Genomic DNA, 22,740 nt, shown 5'->3' with positions numbered 1-22,740 from the left:
ACAATAGCACATTTTATATTTTTTAATGCACACAGAACATTTATCAAAGTTAACAATATTTGGTTATATAAAGTAAGTTGCCACAAATTTGAGGATTGAAATCATAGAGAATGTTTTCAGATCATATTGTAGCTGAGTTAGGCTAAGTTGTGAGAAACAGAAATAACTAGAAACCCCCAGCCTCTTGGAAGCCAAACAATACACTTCCAAAGAACCTATAAGCAAAAGAAGAGACCAAAATAGAAATTAGAAAGTATCTTGAACCAAATGTTAACCAAGATATAACAAATCAAAATTCATGTGGTACAGGTAAAGTCATGAATTCACGCTCTTTTTTGTTTGTTTGTTTGTTTGTTTGTTTTTTGAGATGGAGTCTTGCTCCCATTGTGCAGTGGTGTGATCTTGGCTCACTGCAACCTCCACCTCCCGGGTTTAGGTGATTTTCCTTCCTCAGCCTCCCAAGTAGCTGGGATTACAGGCATGTGCCACCATGCCCGGCTAATTTTTGTATTTTTAGTAGAGACAGGGTTTCGCCATGTTTGCCAGGATGGTCTCGAACTCCTGACCTCAGGTGATTCACCTGCCTCAGCCTCCCAAAGTGCTAGGATTACAGGCATGAGCCACCACACCGGGCCAAAACTCATACTCTTAACTGATCAGATTATCTGATATTTAGCCTTATTTTTCTTATATCAGATAACTGATAACTGAGTATCAGATAACTGATATTCAGCCTTTTTTCTTTTCTTATATCTTCAACTAGGAGTATGAGTTTTAACAAGCATTATATCTATGCCTATATCTAAATATCAAGAAAAAACCCAGCAATTTAACCTTAAATTAAAAAGAGGTACATAACAAACATCAGAGGAGAAATCAATGGAATAAAAAACAATCGTACAATCAGAGAAAAGCAACAAAGCCAAAAGTTGATTTATTGGAAATAATAAAACCAATAAACTGTAGAAACACTTAGTGCCAAGGCTGTTTCTCTTATCATGAAGTTCAACTTATTTTTGGATAGCAAGCAGAAAGGATAGGCCACCATAGACACTCAAAATGAGAAATATCAAATGTGTGTGTGTGCACATGAGTTAACTGTTAGAAAAACACTTTCTGGATTATTGGAAATATAGAAATATATATATATATATTTGTGTGTATATATATATGTGTGTGTATATATATATATATATATATATACATGTAGGTAGAATTTGGTAAGTAGAACCCATTCCCTAGTGTTCTTGTTAACTAATCAGGGAGAATGATTGAACTTCAGCATTTTATCCTCCCTGGCACCATTATCTCAGGAACAGAAAAATATCCCAACAAAGGCTAAGGTGAGAGTAGAGTGTAGCAACTTCTTCCAAGTTTGAAAAGTTCTCCTGACATCTTCCAAAAATTCCCTGCAGCTATCACTGAAGTAGCAATTCATAACACAAGAGATGGGGAAATGTGAAACCAACAAGAATTGCAGATTGGCAATTCTGCCTTTTCATTTTTCAGCAATCTCAGTTATTCAGCAGCAACAGCTGAATGTTTTGGTGTAGTCGTGGGGACATCTGCACATTCCATCTGTGTCTGGAGAAGGCTTTGTAGACATCTGAGCTTTCCATTGTATGTCTTTGAGCTTCCTAATGCCGTCAGACTTGGCTGGGCGTTTCTTACTGCTCTGTAACAACAGCTGGTCTCTAAAAGTTTTGTCCTTCAGTGGGAACTTTATTCCAAGAAGAAGTGACACTTGAAATATTTAACAACAGCTACAGCACAGACACTGACCAATCAGAATGAATGCCAGCCATAAGCAACCATTGAATGCCTACCAGGTGAGTAAGCAGCCTTGAATCCGGGTGATCAACTACTCAGTTACTTTATCCCTGAGACCCTTGGGCTCCCAGACTGTCAACCCTGAACAATCAAATGGATTTCTACTTTCTGCAATCCCAATCATGACAGAAAGTCCATCCTATATTCACTCCATTTTCTTTAGAATCCTTTTTCTGCAACCCTCTCCAATTGCAATTTTTATATCTGCCTAGGTACATTGTTACAGAAACTGCTTCTGTCCAGTAAAACAGATGAGATGGCCATTGTCCATGTGCTAGGGAGCCTGGGCTTCTGAAGCAGGGGGGATCCAGGGGGACCTAGGCAGCCTGGCTCTCAGGAAGTCACACTGGTTAGGAAGCTGTCAGACAGTGCCTGAGCTCTGCCAGCCTGGGAATGAATGCTAAGCTGTCTCTGCCTCTACAAGTCACTCAGTCTGCATGCATAGTGTCAGTCGGTGGCACTGGGTGGCCAGAAGTGCCAGGAAGACAAAGAGAGAACATGGCTTTTTCCTTCAGCTTCGGGGGCTGCAAGCAGAGCCATGTCTTCCACTGTGCCTCACACAACTGGAGATCCTCAAAATGTGGACAGAGGGTTCACAGGGTGGGGAAGAATAGGAAGAAAAAAAAGAAAACACAAGAGAAATTCTCACCAAAGAAAAGCAAGACAAGACTGATCAGGTGTGCAGAGCAGATCTGGGCAGGTCACATGGGGCAGCAGTAAAGTAGAGAGCATGGGACAAACCGACCTCCTTACCCTCTTGTCCTCCTTGCAGGCAGAGTCAGCTGCAGGGGCCTTAGGAGGTGAAAGGAAACTGTTTTTGAATACTCTGGTCAGTATGGGAAGAAATTAGTGTAGTTAGGAAGCATATGAATTTGAGTCAGGGACCTGTGGATCATCAATCAAATGCTTTACTCAAAAACAACTAGTGTTGCCTTGAGCATGCTTCAATTCTGAACTTTAATGCAGGGAGTTGAGTAATCACTCATGGCCTGCCACCACCCCTAGCTGACTGTGCCATTGCAATTGGTCACCCTCCTACCATGCCCACAGCTTCATTCTGACTTCCCTGACCTTCCCACACTCTCCCACCTCTACACACCTGGCCACTGCCTATGCCTGCAGCTCAGCACCCCACATGCCCTCAGTGATGGACTGAAGGCAGGCACTAGCTTGAACATCACTGATACTTCCCACTGGGATGTTGTTTAGAATGACAAGTTGTTGTAAGTTCCAAAACAGTTTTCCAGCCACTTAGAATTATTGGATGTTAGAACAGGTATTAAGGGGATTATGCCCCAAATGACCCCCAAAAGTAGAAGTTCTCTGATTCCTCCTCAGTCCTACTAAATTGGAATTTCTAGGGAGTAATCTGTATTTTTGATAAGATCTGTCAGTAATTCTGATGCAAACTCGGACTGGGTGACCTCTGATTCAGGCTGTCCTGCCATAATATAAACTTCAAAGAAGAGCAGCTAATTAGAACTTCTGAAATACATGCAGATTATTAGTGACTTGATCATGACTTGTGCCAGAAAAATGAAGTCACCTGAGAAAACTGACACAAGCTATAGGAAGGACAGTGGTGAAGATGACAAGCAAGCCTAACATCAGAAAAAGAAAACCCACAGCTAAGTGGCAGCAGGGGGCACCCAGATTTGAACTGGGGACCTCTTGATCTGCAGTCAAATGCTCTACCCCTGAGCTATACCCCCTTGCCTGGTGGACATTCCTCCTTAGCATATTTCACTTGTGTCACCAAACCCAAGTATTCTATAGTGCACTGTAAATTGTATTAATTCCTGGCCAGCTTATGGAAATTGGCAGCCCTATCACAAATGACTAGAGACTGCTCTTCAGGCCATGAGTTCACTCCTTCACTCCCCAAATAACCTCCTGTCACTTGTCTAATGGCATCTTTCTACCTTGTAGCCACAACCTGAAATCCTTCAACTGAGGTCTCCTCCCGTTCCCTTACTCAGTACCTGATGGGAGGATGGGAGTAGGGGTTGGGGGAGAGGCAGGTGTAAGTATCAAGGCTATTTTCACAACAATGTGTCATAAATCATCCCAAAATTGGCTGCATGAAACAATAAGCATGTATTCTCATGCTCATAGGTCAGCAGCATGGATGCCAATCAGCTGATGTAGGCTGGGCTTGACCTGCTGTATCTGCTTCAAGCTGTGGGTCCATCTGTGCTTGGTTTCTGTCTGAGCTGGGCTCAGATCTGCTCCATGTGTGTTCCTTCTATGATCCCGGGTGGAGGAGTAGCAGCTAGCAAGGGGACCCTTTTCTTATGGTGACAGCAGAAATGCAAAGAGGTAGGCCCAACTATGAAAGCAGCTTTCAAGCCCCTATTTGCATTACATATGAGAACACCTCAATGATCAAGGCCAGTCACAAGACCAAGCTGTAACTGAAGAGCAAGAAAGCATGTTTCACCTCCAGTGGGAAGATCTAAAAAGAAGGTGAAGGCCACAGATGCAGAAATAAGTCAACATTCAGGGCCAACAGTTTCATCTACCATGAACTGCCCTCTTGGTCATAATTACTTACATCTCTCCCACATGCAAAATATACTCACCTCTATCCCAAGGTTCTCAAAGCCTCATTCAATTAGACAAAGTCTAAGCTCTTGTGATCTACATTAAATCAGATCAGGCTTCTCTTGACTCAAAGATCTATGAACTCAAAAGAGAAAATTTCTACCCATTGAACACCTCAAGTACAATGATGGTACAAGAACAGAATTATTGCAATAAACATTTACATTCAAAGATTGGACAAAATGGAAAGCATGCACAGTCACAGAAACTGGTTCATGGAAACTAAAATGCTGAGAGTGCAGAAAATGGTGGATGGAAGAGAAGACCAATGTGCAGCTCCCATTTGGACAAACAACAGCATGTGGAAATTCACATCATGAACTTTTGCTCCAAGAACTACCATAGGATCACACCAGAAAAACCAAAAGAACTCACAGACCCTTTTAAAGAAGCAGCTTGCTGCTGCAAACTCTATGAGATAGACAAAAAACTGTAAGTTCCCAATGTATGAGTGGGGAAGGTCTACCTCTGAACACACATCTTCACTGTGGAACCTAAAAACCCAGATCATGGGATTTAACCTTACGTAGAGCTGAAACGGATTTAGGGAGCTGAGCAAAATATAAAAGTAGAAGAAGCAGTAAGAAGGGCCCCATAGGTACTCCCAAACTCCAGCTCAAGCCCAGGGAAGCCATTCCTGACTTTATCTCACAGGGGTCCTTGGGGAAGGCAGAGAGCAGAATTAGGGAGGGGCTACAGAGTAAAAGAAGCTTCTAGTTGAGCTTTGTAATAATTTCAACTGAGCACGAATTTTCCTGAGCAGAATCCAGTGGATGAATGAGATGTGTAGGTATGAGTACAGGAGCTGCAGCTGACATCATGGGCAGACAGGGATGAGGCCTGAAAGCCCTGCTTGCTTTCTCAGTGGAGAGGCTTGTAGCCTGAAGCAGGATCACAGCCCTGTGTGTCAGCTGCCTGGATATAAACTCGGTGCTGTTGACAGGGCGTGGAGGGAGTGAGACTGGCCTTGCTGACTGCATGGGAGCTGAGTGAGGCCTGTCACTGCTGGCTTTCTCCCACTTCCCTGGCAACCTGTATAATGCAGCAGAGACAGCCATAATCCCCCTTGGAACATAACTCTGTTGGCCTGAGAACCACTCACCCTATGCCCTACAGTGACTGCAGCAAGCCCCGCCCAAGGAATATCAGAGCTCAGACCCGCTTAACACTGCCCCCACCTGGTGGCTTTCCTCTACCCACCCTGGTAGCCCAAGACAAAAGACATAAGCTCTTGGGAGCTCTATAGCCCCACCAATCACCTGGGAAACTTGAATACGTATCCTGGCCAATTTAGGGCAAGCTTATATTCCCCTTCTACTATCACAGCTGGTGCTCTATTGAAAGCACCACCTCCTGGCTAAATGCCAACCAACTCAAGCCATTACAGCAATGTATAACAGAGCATCCCTCACCAAAGGAGAAAACAACAGTTAATTCCACTGCCAGTAACATCCTGCCTAACCAGAGGTCCTGAGTCTATCCTCATGACAGCTTTATTGCTAGGACAACCAACATTTAAGAAAATCAGTGCATTAAATGAAACTACAACCAAGGACTCTCACAGAGTCCATTTCACTCCCCTGTCACCTCCACCAGAGCAGGGTGCTGGTATCTGCAGCTGGGAGACCTCAAGATGGCTCGCATCACAGGACTCTTTGCAGACATTCCTCAGCACCAGCCCAGATCCTGGTAGCCCCACTGGGTGGCTAGACCCAGAAGGGCAATAACAATCACTGCAGTCCAGCTCTCAGGAAACCCCATCTGTAGGGGGAGGGGGAGAGCACCACATCAAGGGATCACCCCATGGGACAAAAAAATCTGGACAGAAGCCTTTAAGTTCCAAATCTTTCCACTGAAACAATCTATCCAAATGAAAAGTAATTCTGGGAATATGACAAAACAAAGTTGTATAACACCCTCCAAAGATCACACTAGCTCTCCAGCAATGGATCTAAACCAAGAATAAATCTATGAATTGCCAAATAAAGAATTCAGAAGATTAATTATTAAGCTACTCAAGGAGGTACCAGAGAAAGGTAAAAACCAACTTAAATAAATTTAAAAAAACCCTACAGGATAAGAATGAAAAAGTCTCCAAGAGAAAGAGGTATCATGAAGAAAAAATAATGACAACTTCTGAAAATGAAAGACACACTTAGAGAAATACAAAATACACTGGGAAGGTTCAACAGTAGACTAGAACAAGTAGAAGAAAGAACTTCAGAGGTCAAAGACAAGGCTTTGGAATTAACCCACTATGACAAAGACAAAGAAAAAAGTATTTTAAAATATGAACAGTCTGGGCATGGTGGTTTATGCCTGTAATCCCAGCACATTGGGAGGCTGAGGCGGGTGGATTACCTGAGGTCAGGAGTGAAACATGGTGAAACGCCGCCTTTACTAAAAATACAAAAATTAGCTGGGTGTGGTGGTGTGCACCTGTAGACCCAGCTACTCAGGAGGCTGAGGAAGGAGAATCACTTGAACCTGGGAGGCAGAGGTTGCAGTGAGCCAAGATCATGCCACTGCACTCCAGCCAGCCTGAGTGACAGAGTGAGACTCCATCTCAAAAAAAAAAAAAAGGAAAGAAAAGAACAAAAATTCCAAGAAAGTTAGGATTATGTTAAACAATCAAGCTTAAGAATAATTGGTGTTCCTGAGGAAGAAGAGAAATCTAAAAGTTTGGAAAACTGATTTGAAGGAATAATCAGGGAAAACTTCCCTGGCCTTGCCGGAGATCTAGACATCCAAACACAAGAAGCTCAGATAGCACCCAGGAAATTCATCACAGAAAAATCATCACCAAGGCACATATCTAAAGTCAAGACAAAGGAAAGAATCTTAAGAGCTGTGAAGCAAAAGCATCAGGTAAACTATAAAAGAAAGCCTATCAGATTAACAGCAGATTTCTCAGCAGGAACCTTGCAAACCAGAGGGATTGGGGTCCTATCTTTAGCCTCATTAAACAAAATAAGAATTTTGTATCCAGCAAAGCTAAGCTCCATACATGAAGGAGTGATAAAATCTTTTTTGGACAAACAAATGCTGAATGAATTTGCTGCTACCAAGCCAGCACTACAAGAAATGCTAAAAGGAGTTCTAAATCTTGAAACAAAACCTTGAAATACACATCAGAATAGAACCTCCTGAAAGCATACATCTCTCAGGTCCTATAAAACAATAACACAATGAAAAAAAAAGGTATTCAGGCACAACTAACACAATGAATAGAACAGTACCTCACATCTCAGTACTAATGTTGAATATAAATGACCTAAATGCTGCACTTAAAAGATACAGAATGGCAGAATGGATCAAAATCCACAAACCAAGTATCTGCTGTCTTCAGGAGACTCACCTGACACATAAGGATTCACATCAGCTTAAGGTAAAGGGTAAAAAAAGACATTCCATGCAAATGGATACCAAACGCAAGCAGGAGTAGCTATTCTTGTAGTAGACAAAACAGACCTTAAAGAAACAATGGTTAAAAAAGACAAAGAAGGACATTATGTAATGATATAAGGACTAGTCCAACAGGAAAATATCACAATCCTAATTATATATGCACCTAATACCAGAGCTCCCAAATGTACAAAACATTACTACTAGACCTAAGAAATGAGATAGATGGTAACACAATAATAGTGGGGGACTTCAATACTCCACTGACAGCACTAGACCAGTCATCAAGAGAGAAAGTCAACAAAGAAACAACAGACTTAAACTATACCCTACAACAAATGAACTTAACAGATATTTGTAGAACATTCTACCCAACAACTGCAGAATATACATTCTTTTCATCAGCACATGGAACATTCTCCAAGATAGACCATATGATAGGCCACAAAACAAGTCTCAGTAAATTTAAGAAAATTGAAATTATATCAGTCAAGTACTCACTCAGATCACAGTGGAATAAAATTGGAAATTAACTCCAAAAGGAACCCCCAAAACTGTATGGATACATGGAAATTAAACAATCTGCTCCTGAATGATCATTTGATGAACAATGAAATCAAGATAGAAATTAAAAATTCTTTGAATTGAATGATAATAGTGACTTATGAAATCCTCTGGAATACAGAAAAAGTTGTGCTAAGAAGAAAATTCATAGCATTAAATATCTACATCAAAAAGTCTGAAAGAGCACAAATAGACAATCTAAGTTCATGCCTCAAGGAACTAGAGAAACAAGAACAAACCAAAGACAAACCCAGCAGAAGAAAATAAATAACAAAGATCATAGCAGAACTAAATGGAATTGAAACAAACAAAAAAATACAAAAGATAAATGAAGCTGGGTGCAGTGGCTCACATCTGTAATCCCAACACTTTGAAAGGCCAAGGCAGGTGGATCACATGAGGTCACAAGTTCAAGACCAGCCTGGCCAACATGGTGAATCTCTGTCTCTACTAAAAATACAAAAATTAGCTGGGCATGGTGGCACAGCCACACAGGAGGCTGAGGCATGAGAATCACTTGAACCTGGGAGGCAGAAGTCAGAGTGAGCTGAGATTGTGCCACTGCACTCTAGCCTGGGTAACACAGTGAGACTCCGTCTAAATAAATAAATAAATAAATAAATAAAATGAAACAAAAGGCTGGATCTTTGAAAAGGTAAACAAAATTGATAGACCATTATTGAGATTAAACAAGAAAAGAAGAGAGAAGATCCAAATAAGCTCAATTAGAAATGGAACGGAAGATATTACAACCGATACCACAGAAATACAAAAGACCATCCAAGGCTACTATGAACACCTTTATGTGCACAAACTAGAAAACCTAGAGGACTGTGGACAATCCTGAAAATATGTAGCCCTCCTAGATTATGCGAGGAGGAGATAGAAATTCTGAACAGACTAATAATGAGTACTGAGATTGAAACAGTAATAAAAATAATTTCCAACAAAAAATGTCCAGGACTAGATGGATTTACAGCTGAATTCTATCAGACATTCAAAGAAGAATGGGTACCAATCCTACTGAAACTGTTCCAAAAGATATAAAAAGAGAGAATCCTCCCTAAATCATTCTACGAAGCCAGTATTACCATAACGCCAAAATCAGGAAAGGGCATAACAAAAAAAGAAAACTACAGATCAATATCCCTGATGAACATAGATGCAAAAATTCTCAACAAAATACTAGCTAACTGAATCCAACAGCATATCAAAAAGATAATAAACCATGATCAAGTGGGTTTTATACAAGGGATGCAGGGATGGTTTAACATACACAAGTCAGTAAATGTGATACCCCACATAACTAGAATTAAAAACAAAAATTGCATGATCATCTCAATAGATGCAGAAAAAGCATTTGACAAAATCCAGCATCTTTATGATTAAAATCCTCAGCAAAATCAGCATAGACACTTTGGGAGGCCGAGGTGGGTAGATCACGAGGTCAGGAGATCAAGACCATCCTGGCTAACACGGTGAAACCTCATCTCTATTAAAAATACAAAAAATAAGCCAGGTGTGGTGGCAGGCGCCCGTAGTCCCAGCTACTCAGGAGGCTGAGGCAGGAGAATGGCGTGAACCTGGGAGGTAGAGTTTGCAGTGAGCCGAGATCGTGCCACTGCTCTCTAGCCTGGGCAACAGAGTGAGACTCCATCTCAAAAAAAAAAAAAAATCAGTATAGAAGGGACTTTAAGGCAATAAAAGCAATCTATGACAAACCCACAGCCAACATTATACTGAATGGGGAAAAGTTGAAAGCATTCCCCTTGCAAACTTGAAGAAGACAAGGATGCCCACTTTCACCACTTCTATTCAACATAGTACTGGAAGTCCTAGCCAGGGCAATCAGAGAAGAGAAAGAAATAAAGGGCATCCAAATCAGTAAAGAGGAAGTCAAAACATCACTGTCTACCGAGAATATGATCATATAACTAGAAAACTCTAAAGACTCATCCAAAAAGCTCCTAGATCTGATAAATGAATTCAGTCAAGTTTTGGGATACAAAATCAATGTACACAAATCAGTAAGTAGCACTGCTATACACCAACAGTGACCAAACTGAGAATCAAATCAAGAACTCAACCTCTTTTACAAGGGCAAAATAAATAAATAAATGAATAACTTAGGAATATACCTAACCAAGGAAGTGAAATATCTCTACAAAACACTGCTGATTTTTTTTTCTAGTTCTGTGAAAAATGATGATGGTATTTTCATGGGAATTGTATTGAATGTATAGATTGCTATTGGCGGTATGGTCATTTTCACAATATTGACTCTACCCATCCATGAGTATGGGATGTGTTTCATTTGTTTGTGTCACCTATGATTTGTTTCAGCAGTGTTTTGTAAAGATGTTTCACTTCCTTGGTTAGGAAGGAGGCGGAGGTTGCAGTGAGCTGAGATGGCACCACTGCACTCTGGCCTGGTGACAGAGTGAGACCCTGTCTCAAAAATATATATATAAAGAAAAAAAAAAGAAGTAAAACCATAGCTTGAGAGCCAAATCCCACCTTCTACCTGGGTTTGTAAATAAAGGTTTGAAAAGGGTTACTGAGATATAATTCACATCCTATGCAATTCACCCATTTAAAGTACACAATTTAATAGGTTTTTTGGTATATTCACAGGTATGTGCAACCATCATGACAATTTTACGAGTATTTTTATCACCTCAAAAAAATTTAAAAAATAACCAAAACCCATACTCTTCAGCTATAATCCTATCCTTCCATACTCCCCACCCCCAAGCCTAGGCCATCACATATCTACTTTCTGTCTCTATACATTTCCTTATTCTGTACATCTCCTATGAATGGGATAATAAAATACATGGTCTTTTGTGACTGCCTTCTTTCACTTAAACATAGTGTTTCCATGATTGATCCATATTGTAGTATGTAGCAGGACTTCACTCCCCTTGTGGCCAAATAATATTCCATTGTGTGAATATATGGATATATTACATTTGGTTTATCCATTCATCAGTTGATGAACATTTAGGATTTTTCCACCTTTTGGCTATTATGAATATTGCTGCTATAAAGTTTTTTTGGGGAGTGGGTTACAGAGTCTTGCTCTGTTGCCCGGGCTGGAGTGCAGTGGTGCATTCTCGGCTCACTGCAACCTCCGTCTCCCGGGTTCAAGCGATTCTTCTGCCTCAGCCTCCTGAGTAGCTGAGACTACAGGCGCCCACCCCCAACCACGGTTGGCTAATTTTTGTATTTTTAGTAGAGACGGGGTTTCACCATATTGACCAGGCTGGTCTTGAACTCCTGACCTTGTGATCTGCCCATCGTGGTCTCCCGAAGTGCTGGGATTACAGGCATGAGCCACCACACCCGGCCTGCTATAAACTTTTATGTACAGGTCTTTGTGTGAATATTTGTTTTCATTTCTCTTGAGTTACAAAATTGTTTTGGCTATTCTGGGTTCCTTGTAATTCCATACAAATTTTACAATCAGCATGCCAATTTCTACAAAGTCAACTGAGATTCCGATAGCAATTGCACTGAATCTGTAGATCACTTTGATGAGTAGTATCGTTATCTTAGTCTGTTGTGGCTGCTATAACAAACTAACATAGACTGGGTGGCTTATAAATAACAAAAAATTATTTCTAGCTGTTCTGGAGCCTGAGAAGTCCAAGATCAAGGCACTTGCAGATTTAATGTCTGATGAAGGCCCACTTCCTGGTTCATAGACGGCTATCTTCTCACTGTGTCCTCATGCTACAGAAGGGGCAAAAGAGGTAGAGGGAGCCCTTTGGGGTCTCTTTTAAGGGCACTAATCCCCTTCATGAGGTTTCCATCCTCGTGATCTAAGCACCTCCCAAATGTCCTACCTCAAATACCATCACACTAAGGATTTGGTTTCAACATATGATTTTTTTGAGGGGTGGGGAGGGGGACACAAACCTTCAGTCTATTTCATCATCTTAACAATATAAAGTCTTCCAATCCACAAACATGGAATGTTTTTCTTTTACTTAGATCTTATTTAATCTCTTTGAACAGTGTTTTAGCTCCAGATAATAGGTTTTTTGTAAAATTTATTCTTAAGTATTTTATTATTTTTGATGCTATTGTAAATGAAATTGTCTTAATTTCATTTTTAGATTGTTCATTGTAAGTTTATATAAATAGACTTATTTTTGTATGTTAACTTTATATCCTGTGACATTATTGAACTCATTTATTAGTTTAAACAGTTTTTAGTGAATTCCTTAGGATTTGCTATATATAAGATCATATTATCTGTGCATAGGTATAGTTTTACTTCTTCTCCATTGTGAATGACTTTTATTTTTCTTGCTTATTGTCCTGGCTAGAATTTGCAATAAAATGTTGAATAGAAATGGTAAGAGCAGACATCCTTGTTTTATTCCTGATCTTAGGAGGAAAGCATCCTGTCTTTCACCACTAAGTACAATGTTAGCTGTGGGATTTTCCAAAGATGCCCTTTATCAGGTTGAGGAAGTTTTCTTATTCCTAGTTTTTGAGTGTTTTTACCAAGAAAGGCTGTTTGATTTTGCTAAATGCTTTTTCTGCATCTATTGAGATGATCATGTGATATTTTTGTTTTGTTCTATGTATATGATTTATTATATTGATTTTCTTTTTATTATTTTTTAATTTAAAAATTTGTGGCTACACAGTAGGTGTATATATTCATGAGATACATGAGATATTGTGATACAGGCATTCAATGCACAATAATCACATCAGGGTAAATGGGATAAACATCACCTCAAGCATTTATCATTTCTTCGTGTTTCTTCTAGTTATTTTAAAGTGTACAACAAATTATTATTGATTGCAGTCTGTTGTACTATCAAATACTAGATCTTATTCATTCCATCTAACTATCTAACTATGTTTTTGTATCCATTAACTATCCCACTCACCCTGCTCCACTGTCATTCCTAGCCTCTGGTATCCATCACTTTACTCTCTATCTCCATGAATTTAACGATTTTAAATTTTTTTAGGTCTCACAAATAATTGAGAACATGCAAAGTTTGTCTTTCTGTGCCTGGCTTATTTCACTTAACATATTGACCTCCAGTTCCATCCAAGTTGTTGCAAATGACAGGATCTCATTCTTTTTCATGGCTGAATAGTATTCCGTTGTGTATACATGCCACATTTTCTTTATCCATTCATCTGATGATGGACACATAAGTTGCTTCCAAATCTTGGCTATTGTGTATATTGCTGGATCATATAGTAGTTCTATTTTTGGGTTCCTGAGAAACCTCCAAACTGTTCTCCATAGTGGTTGTACAAGTGTGCCCTTTTCTCCGCATCCTCAGAAGCATTTGTTATTGCCTGTCTTTTGCCTGTCAAAACTACAATGAGGTATTATCTTACCCCAGTTAAAATGTCTATAAGCCATTTTAACTGGGATAAGATAATACCTCATTGTAGTTTTGATTTTCATTTTTCTGATGATCAATGATGTTGAGCTGTATCTTTTCACATACCTGTTTGCCATTTGTATGTCTTCTTTAGAGAAATGACTATTCAGAACTTTTGCCCATTTTTCAATTGGATGATTAAATTTTTTAATTGAGTTGTTTTAGTTTCCTATAAATTTTGGTTATCAATCACTTGTTAGATGGGTAGTTTGCAGATATTTTCTCCCATTCTGAGGGTTGTCTCTTCACTTGTTGATTTTTTCCTTTGCTGGCAGAAGCTTTCTAACCTGATGTCATCCCATTTGTCCATTTTTGCTTTGATTGCCTGTACTTGTGGAGTGTTACTTAAGATGTCTTTGCCCAGTCCAATGTTCTGGAGAGTTTCCTCCATGTTTTCTTATAGTAGTTGCATAGTTTAAGGTCTTAGATTTAAGTCTTTAATCCATTTTGATTTGATTCTTGTATATGGCAAAAGATAGGGGTCTAGATTTGTTCTTCTGCATGTGGACATCCAGTTTTCCCAGCATCATTTACTAAAGAGATTGTCCTTTCCCCGATATATGTTTTTGGCACCTTTGTCAAAAAAGAGCTCACTGTAGATGTATGGATTTATTTCTGAGTTCTCTATTCTGTTCCATTGGTCTGTGTGTCTGTTCTTAGGCCAGTACCATGCTTTTTTGGTTACTATAGCTCTATAGTATAATTTGAAGTCAGATAATATGATTCCTTTAGTTTTGTTCTTTTTGTTCAGGACAGCTTTGGCTATTCTGGGTCTCCTGTGGTTCTATATCAATTTTATAATTAATTTTTCTATTTCCATGAAGAATGTCATTGGTATTTGGTAGGGATTGCATTAAATTTGTAGATTGCTTTGGGTAGCACTGACATTTTAACAATATTGATTCTTTCAATCCATGAACATAGAATATCTTTCAATTTTTGTGTCTTTGTCCATTTCTTATATCAATGTTTTAAATAGTTTTCATCATAGAGATCTTTCACTTCGTTAGTTAATGTTATTCCTAGATACTTTATTTTACTTGTAGCTATTGTAAATGAGATTACTTTCTTAATTTCTTTTTCAGATTGTTCACTGTTGGCATATAGAAATGCTACTAATTTTCGTATGTTGATTTTGTACCCTGCAACTTTACTGAATTTATCTGTTCTAATAGGTTTTGGTGGAGTCTTTAGGGTTTTTGAAATACAAGATCATATCATCTACAAATAAGGATAATTTGACTTCTTCCTTTCTAATTTGGATGCCCTTTATTTCTTTCTCTTGTGTGACTGCTCTAGCTAGTACTCCCAGTACTATTTGAATAACAGTGTGAAAGTGGGCATCCTTGTCTTGTTCCAGATCTTAGAGGAAAGGCTTTCAGATTTCCTCATTCAGTATGATACTAGCTGTGGGTCTGTTGCATATGGCTTTTATGGTGTTGAGGTATGTTCCTTCTATACTCAGTTTTTTGAGGGATTTTATCATGAAGAGATGTTGAATTTTATCAAATGCTTTTTCGGCATCAATTGAAATGATCATATGTTTTTTGTCCTTCACTGTTGATGATGTATCACATTGATTGATTTGCAATATGTTGAACCATCCTTGCATCCCTGAGATGAATCCCACTTGGTCATAATGAATGATTTATTTATTTATTTGTTTGAGATGGTGGTCACTCTGTTACCCAGGCAGTAGTGCAGTGGCATGATCTCTGCTCACTGCAAACTAGGCTTCCCAGGCTCAAGTGATTCTCCAGCCTCAGCATCCCAAGTAGTTGGGACTACAGGCACGTGCCACCAAACCCCAACTAATTTTTATGTTGTTTTAGAGATAGGGTTTCACCATGTTGCCCAGGCTGGTCTCCAACTCCTGAGCTCAAAGTGATCCACTGACCTTGGCCTTCCAAAGTGCTGGGATTACAGGCATGAGTCATTACGCCCAGTGTGAATGATCTTTTTAATGTGTTGTTGAATTCGATTTGCAGTATTTTGTTGAAGATTTTTTAAATCAATGTTCATCAGAGATCTTGGCTTGTAGTTTTCTTTCTTTCTTTTTTTTTTATGTGTCTTTTTGATTTTGGTATCAGGGTAATTCTGGCCTCATAGAATGAGTTTGGATGTATTCCCTCCTCTATTTTTTTGAATAGTTTGAGCATGATTCATACTAATTCTTCTTTAAATGTTTGGTAAAATTCAGCAATGAAGCCATCAGGTCCTGAGATATTTTTTCCTAGAAGATTTTATTACAGCTTCAATCTCGTTACTTATTATTGGTCTGTTCAGGTTTTGGATTTCTTCTTGGTTCAATCTTGGTATGTTGTATGTGTCTAGGAATTTATCCATTTCTTCTAGGTTTTCCAATTTATTGGCATATAGGGTTAGGTTAGGGTTAGGCTCATCTGAGCCTAAAGGCTCATAGTAGCCTTTATGATCCTTTGGAGTTCTACAGTATCAATTGCAATGTCTCCTTTTTCATCTCTGAGTTTGTTTATTTAGATCTTCCCTGTTATTTTTCTTAGTGTTGGCAACAGGCCCTCAAATCTGGCCATAAACTGGCCATAAACAAAATCTCTGCAGCACTGTGACATGTTCGTGATGGCCATGATGCCCACGCTGAAGGTTGTCGGTTTGCCAAAATGAGGGCAAAGGGTCACCTGGCCCACCCAGAACGGAAAACCACTTAAGGCATTCTTAAACCACAAACAATAGCATGAGCAATCTGTGCCTTAAGGATATGTTCCTGCTGCAGATAACTAGCCAGAGCCCATCCCTTTATTTTGGCCTATCCCTTTATTTTCCATAAGAAATGTTTTTAGTTAATCTATAATCCATAGAAACAATGCTTATCAATGGCTTGCCATCAATAAATATGTGGGTAGATCTCTGTTCAAGGCTCTCAGCTCTGAAGGCTGTGAGACCCCTGATTTCCCACCCCACACTCTATATTTCTGTGTGTGCATCTTTAATTCCTCTAGAGCTGCTGGGTTAGGGTCTCCACAACCGAGCTGGTCTCAGCAAGTGGTGCCCATATATGGGGCTTGAACCCAGGTGAAAGGGTCACCAGAGCGATGGTTGGAGAATGTGGAACTAAGCTGGAGGACACCTGAGTACTCTTAAGCAATCCCTGTGGTGAGTAAGAAGGAGAGCTTGGGAGCATCAGAGTAACAGTGGGACAAGTGTGGGCTCTGGTTCATTCTACCTTGGAACCTTTCCACACTGATCATGAGGAGGAAGAAGAGTATAATGAAGTAACAGAGCAGGTTTGTTTGCCAGCTAAAGGTAAAGCAGCAAAGGAGGAAGAGGTTCATCCCTACCCTTCTGCACCCTCTCCTTATTTTGAAGAAAAAGAGTGGCATGATCCTCCAGATCTTCCTTTTCCAGAGGACACTGGTTGAAAAGTAGTTGCCCCAGTGACTGTTCGAGCAGCGCCTCAAGCAACCGCTCTCAGTTCTATTCAGGTAGGAATTCAGCAAGCTAGAAGAGAGGGTGATATAGATGACTGGCAGTTCCCTGTTAGAATACACCCCCCAGATCAATAAGGAAATATTATAGCTACATTGAGCTTTTTCCTTTTAAATTACTCAAAGAATTTAAACAAGATATTAATCAATATGGACCAGGTTCTCCTTTTGTAATGGGACTGTTAAAGAATGTTGCTGTTTCCAGTTGGATGACTCCTACTGACTGGGATGCTCTTACTCGAGCTTGTCTAACTCCTGCTCAGTTCTTACAATTTAAAAGTTGCTGGGTAGATGAAGCTTCCATTCAGGCTGCTCACAATGCCCAGGCCCAACTTCAAATTAATATAACTGCAGAACAACTTTTGGGGGTCAGTGGCTGGGCTGGTTTAGATGCAAAGTGGTTATGCAGGAGTGTGCATTAGAGCTTGGGAAAAAATCACTTCAGGTGGAGAACAATACCCTTCCTTTAGTGCTGTAAAACAGGGACCAAAAGAACCATATGTGGATTTTATAGCTTGGTTACAGGAGCCTCTTAAAAAGGTGATTGGAGATTTGGCTGCTCAGGAGTTGTGGTTATTAGCTTTCGACAATGCTAATCCCGAGTGCCAGGCTGCTCTGCGACCTATTAGAGGGAAAGCACATTTAGTTGATTATACCAAGGCCTGTGATGGTATCAGAGGTAATCTGCATAAGGCTGCTCTGCTAGCCCAGGCAATGGCAGGGTTGAGAGTTGGTAAAGGAAATACTCCATTTCCTGGAGCTTGTTTTGACTGTGGGAAGCATGGTCATACTAAAAAAGAATGTAGAAAAAATCAGTGAGTCAGGCCACCAGATAGGAGAAAAAAGAAAACTGCTGAGCCTGAAATATGTCCAAAATGTAAAAAAGGAAAACATTGGGCTAATCAGTGTCATTCTAAGTTTGATAAAGATCGGAACCTGATTTTGGGAAATGCCATGAGGGGCCCATCCCGAGCCCCATTCCAAACTGGGGCATTTCCAGCTCAGGCCATTTCCTCACCCCTGTACAATGTCTGTCCCCCACTGCAGCTGGTATTGCCACAGTAGATTTATGTTGCACAAAAGCTGTGAGCCTTCTGCCTGGGGAACCCCTGCAAAAGGTCCCAATGGGAGTCAGTGGACCCTTGCCAGCAGGGACAATAGGATTACTTCTAGGAAGGTCTAGTTTAAATTTAAAAGGAGTACAAATACATACAGGAGTCATTGATTCAGATTACAATGGGGAAATTCAAATTGTTGCATCTACTTCTGTTCCCTGGAAAGCAGAGCCAGGAGAGCGTATAGCACAGCTCCTAATTGTGCCATATGTGGAAATGGGGAAAAGTGAAATTAAACAAACAGGAGGATTTGGAAACACAAATAAACAAGGCAAAGCAGCTTATTGGGTGAATCAAATTACTGATAAACATCCTACCTGTGAAGTGACTATTCAGGGAAAGAAATTTAAAGGTTTGGTAGACACAGGAGTGGACATTTCAATCAATTCTCACTGGCCATCCACGTGGCCAATTCAACCTGCTCAATTTAACATAGCTGGAGTTGGTAAAGCCCCTGAAGTATATCAAAGTAGTTATATTTTGCATTGTGAAGGGCCCGATGGACAATCTGGGACTATTCAACCAATTCTAACTTCTGTACCTATAAATTTATGGGGAAGAGATTTATTACTACAACAATGGGAAGCACAAGTTCTAATTCCAGAGCAATTATACAGCCCTCAAAGTCAACATATGATGCATGAAATGGGGTATGTCCCCGGTATGGGACAGGGAAAAAATTTGCAAGGTTTGAAGGAACCGCTTCAAGAGGAAAGACAAAGTTCCCACCAAAGTTTAGGATATTATTTTTGATGGCGGCTATTGTTAAGCCTCTAGAACCTATACCTTTAAAATGGTTAACAGATAAGCCAATTTGGATAGAACAATGGCCGCTAAGTAAAGAGAAACTGGAGGCTTTAGAAGACTTAGTTAATGAACAATTAGAAAAAGTGAGAGACAAGACTAGCTGGATTTCCTAGGCTGACTAAGAATTCCTGAGCCTAGCTGGGGAAGGTGACCGCACCTACCTTTAAACACGGGGCTTGTAACTCAGCTCACAGCCAACCAATCAGGTAGTAAAGAGGGCTCACTAAAATACAAACGAGGCTAAAAGCAGGAGGTAAAGAAATAGTCAAATCATATATCGCCTGAGAGCACAGGGGGAGGGACAATGATTGGGATATAAACCCCAGACATTCAAGCTGGGGGGGTACAAAACCCCATGTGGGGGCAACCCCCTTTGGGTCCCCTCCCATTTTATGGGAGCTCTGTTTTCACTCTATTAAATCTTGCAACTGCAAAAAAGAAAGAAAAAAAAGGAAGAAAGAAAGAAAAAGAAAGAAAGAAAGAGAGAAAGAAAGAAAGAAAAGAAAGAGGAAATAAAGAAAAAAAGAGGCCGGGTGCGGTGGCTCACGCTTGTAATCCCAGCATTTTGGGAGGCCGAGGCGGGCAGATCACGAGGTCAGGAGATCGAGGCCACGGTGAAACCCCGTCTGTATTAAAAATACAAAAAAATTAGCCGGGCGTGGTGGCGGGCGCCTGTAGTCCCAGCTACTCGGAGAGGCTGAGGCAGGAGAATGGCATGAACCCGGGAGGTGGAGCTTGCAGTGAGCCGAGATTGCGCCACTGCACTCCAGCCTGGGCGACAGAGCGAGACTCCATCTCAAAAAACAAAAAAAGAAAAACACTCCATAGTGCCATGATGATCCTTTGCAATCCCAGTGAATCTTTGGCTTCAGCCTTGCTGTCATCACTCCCACAGTCCCTTGCCTTCATCTGCTACACCCTTTTAGATGATTGTCCTTTTCCTGCATCCTCAGGATCTGTGTGGTCTTTGGGCCTTATAGTAGAAACTTCCAGGGGAAAGGTCCACAGAGGCAGAGATCCTCGTCCTAATACAGAGGATACTGGAGGCCTGAGCTTTGGGGCTCATACAGCCAGCCTTTGTGCCTGGCCCTGGCTCTTCCAGTTGTGCTGAGCTACTAGTCTGTGGCCTGCATGAGGCTGGGACCCCTCTGGTAAGGTGTCTCCCTTTTAAAGACAAGGACTAGTAAATGAGGAGCTGGAAGAAGAGCCGAAAGTTAAAAAGATGTAGGACTAAGCCCAAAGTACCCCACTGTGCAGAGGCTGAAAGTGAAGTGGAGAGGGAGTATGGGAAGTTTATTAGAGAAGATGAAACTTAGGAGAGAAAGAGAGAGGAAGCTTCTGACTCTAAACAATTCTGCAAATGGTTGCCCCACACAGGGACTGAGGAGGAGGCTGCAGGATTCTAGGCAGGAAAGATTTCTAGAAGTCCTCTGATAGGTCCATGGGGAAGGACAGGGTAAGTTCAAAGCCAGATAGAGGTCTGTCTGAAGGAGGTCAGTTGCCAGTGGTTCACTGAAAATGATGAGAAATTACAATGTATATTAGATCCTTGGGCGTGGGAACATAGGTGAAACAGCGTCAATCAGACAAGTGTAAACAGATGAGAGGGCACATTTTGGGGGCAGAGAATCTAGCTGCATATCAAGTAGTCCCTGGTTCAAGACAGTGTCACTTGTTGGCCCTTCCTTTCACTCTGCCCAGGTGTTTGCAATCACTCCATCCTGTGTCACGTCCCAGTGACCACAGATTTCTCTGATCCTTCACTTCTCCACTTTTCCATGGATTGGATCCTGTCTTCTGGTCACTCCTTTTATCTGACACATCATGGGATTCAGCGAATGGAGGAGGAGAGGAAAGGAAAAGGCAGTTCAACTCCTGCCCCAGAGTGTTCAGTGCAAAGTGGCCCTTTATCATGAATGTGGATTCTAGTCATGACTTGGTCATTAATCAGGTGTGTTTTGTTTGGGCACAATTTTAATTACTGTCAGTTTTTCCAGATCTGTACCATGGAAGGGAACAGTTTAAACCAGTAGCTTCAAACCATGTGTCAGAGTGGTACAGGAGGTTTGTTAGAAGCATAAGTCATCCAAGTTCTCTTCCCAGAGAGTCTGGCTTAGGAGTCCTCAAGTGGGGCCCTATAACTTTTGCTTTAACCCAGCTCTGCCCAGCCCAGCCTCATCTCCAAAGGGTCTGTTGAGCAACCAGTTCTTTGAGTCCTGCTTCTCTAGGTGAGTCTGAAGGATGTTCTGTCTGCAAACCTGTGATTTTAATAGAATTAAAGAAGGAAGAATGCTGGTTACAAGTAGAGCTGGCAGGCAGGTGTAAAATAGGAAAGGGGTACATGGTGACAGAGCAAGTATGCATCTCATGATGGTGACAGCCAGGGGTGTGACCATACAGGTTTATAGTGGTTAGTAGAAACAAGTGAGTAGGTGGGGGTATAGCTCAGGGGTAGAGCATTTGGCTGCAGATCAAGAGGTCCCTGGTTCAAATCAAGGTGCCCCCTTCTCTATTTCACTTTTTTTTTTTCTTTTTGAGATACAGTCTCACTCTGTTGCCCAGGCTGGAGTACAGTGGCGTGATCTCAGCTCACTGCAACCTCCCCTCCTGGGTTCAAGCGATTCTCCTGCCCCAGCCTCCTGAGTAGTTGGGATTACAGGCTCATACCACCATGCTCAGCTAATTTGTGTATTTTTAGTAGAGATGGAGTTTCACCATGTTGGCCAGGCTGGTCTTGAACTCCTGACCTCTGGTGATCCGCCCTCCTTCGCCCCCTCAAAATCATGAGATTACAGGCATGAGCCACTACACCTGGCCCCCTATTTCCTTTTCACTCACTGAACATGATAGGATGTTCTACTCTTAGCTTTTCTTCAACACATGGATTCATTCTGCAAAGCAGGAGAAAGAGGAGGCAGGTCAGGTCCTCACTAGAAAGCTCCCCCTGACACCTGAAGCTCCAGAGAAACCCAGTTTCTTGAGAGCTAAATTAGTGCTCATAGGTCTGGGGTGACCTTTTTTTTTTCTTGCATATCTCAACCCTCTTAATTTCATTTGGGGAATTCACAATTGTGTAACTCCTGGTGGAAGACAAGATCCTGTCTCTGGTTAAGGAAAACAATAAGATCAGATATTTCCTCCCCCCGATGTTGGTGTGTGAGTCGGGGTTCTTCAGAGAAAATAGATCAATAGGGTACATGCGTGTGTGTGTGTGTGTGTGTGCGTGTGTGTGTGTGTGTGTGTATACATAGAGATTTTAAGGAGTTGGATCATGCAATTGTGGGGGCTGGCAAGTCTGATACAGGACATGGCAGCAGGCTGGACTTGCAGGAAAGAGTTGAGGTTGCAGCTGGAGTCCACAGACAGCGTGGGAGCAGAATTCCTTCTCAGGAGACAGCAGACATTTCTTCGTAAGTCCTTTATCTGATTGGATGAGGCCCACGCACAATTTGGAGGGTAATCTGCTTTACTCAAAGTCTATGGATTTAATGTCAATCACCTCTAAAAAATACTTTCACAGCAGCATCT

The 22,740-nt window shown here is 41.0% G+C and overlaps 1 long non-coding RNA gene and 1 other non-coding gene across 5 annotated transcripts in view; one reads left to right on the top strand and one right to left on the bottom strand.

Moving 5' to 3' along the window:
- Positions 1-22,740, top strand: part of LOC129485179 (uncharacterized) — a 62,144-nt gene that overhangs the window by 23,993 nt on the left and 15,411 nt on the right. For all 4 annotated transcript variants that reach the window (XR_008658631.2, XR_008658629.2, XR_008658630.2 and 1 more), the window contains one exon: positions 1,510-1,829. This is a non-coding gene — a long non-coding RNA (uncharacterized lncRNA). The remainder of the gene's footprint in view (positions 1-1,509; positions 1,830-22,740) is intronic.
- Positions 3,471-3,542, bottom strand: TRNAC-GCA (transfer RNA cysteine (anticodon GCA)). The gene has a single exon. It is a non-coding gene; the product is annotated as a tRNA-Cys (tRNA).

Source organism: Symphalangus syndactylus, chromosome 6, assembly GCF_028878055.3.
Source record: "Symphalangus syndactylus isolate Jambi chromosome 6, NHGRI_mSymSyn1-v2.1_pri, whole genome shotgun sequence".
Lineage (NCBI taxonomy): Eukaryota > Metazoa > Chordata > Mammalia > Primates > Hylobatidae > Symphalangus > Symphalangus syndactylus.
This window is presented reverse-complemented; position numbering and strand designations above follow the sequence as displayed.